The following is a 4,625-nucleotide window of genomic DNA, read 5'->3' as shown; positions in this document are numbered from 1 at the left end:
GTTTTTATTTTAGAATGTTATGTTTTTAAGGTTTGATAAAAAAAGAGCGGAACTTTCTTAGAAAATGTTGACCTATTTTCAAAGGTGATTTTTTTTTTAAAACGAACACACACATATAGGATCTCAGTGAAACTTCATGTTTCTTTGAAGAGATCTAAATTCTACTTAAGACTAAGCGTACATCTTTCAAGGATATAATGGCTAGCATTTTACTAATGCTAACACCATCAACACAGAAAGAGTACTGTGTTTGCCGTGACCAAGACTTGATCTCATGACCCCTGGCTTAGAAGACTTGAACGCTATCCTCTAGGCCACGGTCGGCGGCGATTTAAAAAAAAATGGTTATTTAGATTCAGGGCACTCGAATAACTTAAAATAGCTTTTTAAATTGATTGCACCTCGCGAAAATACAAATTTCGTGGCCTTGTTCAATTTATCAAAGCATTGTGAAGAGCAAGAAACACAGTTTTAGACTGAAATTGGTTTTATGAAGAATAAACTTTTTTTTTAAATCCAGTTTTTTTTTTATAAAAATATAGAGGATATTAGATTTTAGATTGTTTAGCTAATTTTGTTGACCATCGTGAGAGGTAAACGCCTGTTGCATGGTTTCTAACTTGTCGATGAATAAAATAAGCATTCGATGAATTAATTTTAAATCTGTTTTTGTTCAATTACATTTCATAATAAAACTCCATTCTAAAGACGATTTAGGGTTTTTGTATGTCAAGTTAAGAGTTTCAATACAAAAGGTTAAGTGATTTGAAAATATAAATTTAAATTTAAAAAAAATAGCTTCAACTTGTGAACGATAAAGTGTTGTACAATGAAATGTCTCAAGGGTGATATGAAACTAAAATTCGTCGGAGGCGAGCAAAATTTCTGACTGTTAACACTTATTTTAATTTTCCGATGCTACGGTAAAAAAAATTTTTGGAAAAAATCTCCATGGGGGGGGGGGAGAGGGTTCACACGGCCTTGCTTTTCCAGATCAGTTCTTAAGTTATGCAAAAATAATTGTATGTAAACCATTTCTCCTTTCTATCACCGTACTGAAAACAGGGAGGTGTCCTAAATTATCATAAAACATTTCTAATCCTCTCTGGCTAATTTGATTCAATTTGCATTTGATCAATTCGTTCTCGAGTTAAACGAGTTATGCACTTCATTTTTCAGTCATCCAAATTCTGAAAAGAAAAACGAAAAACATGCTCAAAAGAAATTTTTCTCATTTTCCAAGAAAGCTGAAGGTTGTAGCTATACGTTGCGCACAAGGATATAAATATTTTTTCGAATATTTTTACTTTTCAATCATAAAGGATCGCGAATAAATCGAAGTCGGGAAACACCGAAATTCGAAATTTTATATCTCAAAAATCACTGGACCAAATTCTACAAATGTAATATCTCTATCTTACTGAAAGGTTTGTGTTTAGTATTGTACATTATTTTTGAATTCATTATATTTGAGTTATGCTTCTTATTGCAGCACACTAGCGGCAACTGAAAAAACGAGATATCTGGTTATTAACATCAGCAACACTGGACAGCTAACACAGATTTCGAAACTGTCGACTCTCTGAGAGAGGGATTGTAACTTCTAACGACTCTCTGTGATAGGGTCTCTAATAGGCGGCGGTCGGATCAAAACAACAGAGCTAGTGAAAAGTCTACCAAACACGCACTCGATAGAAAACAAACTTAATGTTCGGGCGTGAAAGCAATTTAGAACACTGATATTGTAAGTACCGAAAATTGGAATAACAAACCCCTAAACTTAAGATTATAACATGTAGAATATATTTACAGTTTGAAGCTGCACGGTAACCAAAGTTACTCTAATCTGTATAAAAATCCATACAGTTTCAAGAAAAGTGTCTCCACGCACTTTTATGTTTAGGCGTTTTATTCAGAGCGTGTCTATAGAGCTTTTATACATTTGCGAGCTTTCCGCCGGTTAGTCAATTCTGTATATTTTGACATGGGGATGCCCATGCATTTTAAAAATTCTTCCAATAAGTATTAGATTTTTTCAAATAAAAAATAAAACAATTTGCTTACGTAAAAGCTATAAGTTTTTTTATTGTTTACAGGCACATGTTAATACAGATAAATAACAGTTAACAGGAAATCGCCTTCTGTGCGATTTAGCAATGCAGCCAAATGTTACTGCATGGAAATTTTTCTTCTTGGTATCGTTTTTGTTACATTTCATGGCCCTATATTATCTTAATCTATCCTCCGGTATATTGTACAGTATTTTGCAGCAAAAGCTTTCCAGTGACGTCCCGAAAATCTCGAAACAATGCTTTTGCTTTAGGTGGCTCTGGGAAGGCATTTTGTAGATTACGGAGGATGTACCAGGGCGATTACGACAGCAAAATCCGGACATGTCCCGCAGTAAAGGTGAATTTTGTCTGTTCAAGATGAGATTATTATAAGTTTATTACCAACCATACAGATCGAAAGGATGCTTTTTAGATCAGATCCAAGGAAACAAAAACTCACCTTTTATGCGCTTGGAATACCAAATAGGAGGGTTTCCCCAGTCGGTCCTCTACCAATTAAAATCCATCCTGTGAACGGTTTAAAGAGAAGCAGTGTTAACAATAAATCGTTAGTGAAAACACATTCAATACAACAAACCTATTCCGGTGAAATCTTCCGGTTGTTCCCTTTATGTGACCTTTTCACTGGTATTTTGAAAATGTTATAATTATCCGGTTTGCTTTAGTAGTTTCCGACGTTTAAACGTACCGGAAAAGTGAAAATAGTACTTTTAGTAAACGAACCATTCATTCCGTTTAAATGAACTACTTTTGTTGACAAATTTCAACTTCAAATTGCAAATAAAACTCTTTTTTTATATCAGCAATCTTCCAACCAGCAATCAACATGTCTTCCGAATTTGCTTTTTTGCTTTGGCATCCCCTTCCAAAGCTTTCCAACAACAGCAAACTTTTTATACAGAGCTTGACTAATCGAATTTTAGTTCACTTTTGTATATTGGTCATCCAAAACTACCCAAAATTGAATTGGGATTAAACAATTTTTGAACAACAACCGCTTAGTTATTTTGAAGGTGTAATCGTAACACATTTCATGAATAACTCAATTTTTCCGTGTGTGTTAACTGCTATCAGAAATCGGCATTGTCATTATTCCGTCCGCAACACTGGTATTCAAATAGTCTCCAATTTGTAAACTGTCAAAATTATTTAAATCACAGTAGGGTAAGTGAGCCTTAATTTGGCATGCTCCTTATCTTGGCATGCCAAAATGCATTTTGGTAATTTATATGTCAAACATATGCCTAAAAATATAAAATAAATCAAACATAAAAGAAAATCGCATTTGTCTACATTCTGCATAGCATTTGTCCGCAATTGAATCCAAATAACTGCGTAATAATTTTTTTTCACATGACAAACCGGAAGTAAAATTACGATTTTCGCAGAAAATCTGAAATGAACCTACCTTGCTAGTGCATCTGCCTTCTTCGGATCGATTTTTAAAACACACTTCCCTATGAAAAAATCACTAAAAAATACCGTTGGTTACAGCAAAACGTGGCAAAAAATATAAAATTATAACCTATTCCAAACAACGTACATATTTTATCTAAAATTGAAGAAAATATAAACATTTTTTCGCCTAATCTTGGCATGAAATTCCACTAATTGAGGTTTGTATGTATGTGTGAGAACGAAATCAGCAGGCAGACGGTAGCCAGCAGCCGGCAGCCGAATCGTCGGCCGTTAGTGCACAGTGATCTGGAAATTTGAAAGCCGGTCGAAAGTAAAAAGAATGATTTTAATAACTTAAAAATACCATAAATGTATTTTGGATTATAATCAATTTATTTGTCTCTCAAGCGTATTTGGCATCTTAGTTGGAATTGTAAAATCTTTGGTAAATTTCTAGAACTTTTTCTCTCAACAAAATTTACTTCTGAGCACGAAATCAACCGGATCCGGCTCCGAATCGATATCTTGGATCTCAACCTTGAAGTTACTTTATCCATACCCAAAAAAGTCTACATTTGGAAATAAGGTTCAACGTATTTTGATTTCATTTTATTTCTGCTGGAGATGAACATTTGCTGCATATGTGTCGCTTTGAAAGGAATGGTTACAAAGTTCAAATTATGACATTCTAAATATTATGTTTATTAAAAAAAGTAATTACATTAAAATGTTGAAAAACTATGTTATTAAGTGCTAAATTTGATTGTTTTCAATTTCACGTGAATTCAAAAATAATATTTGACCAAGATTGTTTTATATTATGGTTCACTGTGCATCAGCAGAGGCGACGACGTTTGTTTCCCGTAGGAAAGGAATATGCGAAGGAAGCGCTGCCGAGTTTGGGTGATGATTTTGCATGAGTGCGAGTGGGATGCAGCTTGAATTTACCTAGCTTTTAAATTTGCTGTTCGCTTCCATTGACTATAGCTCCCAAACGAACAAGTGAGATGCAATCTATTTCTATCAGGCTGGCTGGAGTGAGCTATAGTTTGTCTTGTTTTGCTATCCGGGTGTACGCAAACGATTGCTAGAAAATTCCTAAGGGCGACATTTTAAATATGTATGATTCAAAGAATCGTTCGCTTACTTGAGTTT

General features: G+C 34.2%; 1 long non-coding RNA gene across 1 annotated transcript; it reads right to left on the bottom strand.

Moving 5' to 3' along the window:
* Positions 1-2,101: 2,101 nt before the first annotated feature.
* On the bottom strand, positions 2,102-2,737 carry LOC129745734 (uncharacterized). The gene is made up of 3 exons (XR_008737173.1): positions 2,650-2,737; positions 2,512-2,579; positions 2,102-2,420 (listed from the first exon to the last, which is right to left on the bottom strand). It is a non-coding gene; the product is annotated as an uncharacterized LOC129745734 (long non-coding RNA).
* Between the last annotated feature and the right edge of the window lie 1,888 nt (positions 2,738-4,625).

Source organism: Uranotaenia lowii, chromosome 2 (genome assembly GCF_029784155.1).
Source record: "Uranotaenia lowii strain MFRU-FL chromosome 2, ASM2978415v1, whole genome shotgun sequence".
Taxonomy (NCBI): domain Eukaryota; kingdom Metazoa; phylum Arthropoda; class Insecta; order Diptera; family Culicidae; genus Uranotaenia; species Uranotaenia lowii.
This window is presented reverse-complemented; position numbering and strand designations above follow the sequence as displayed.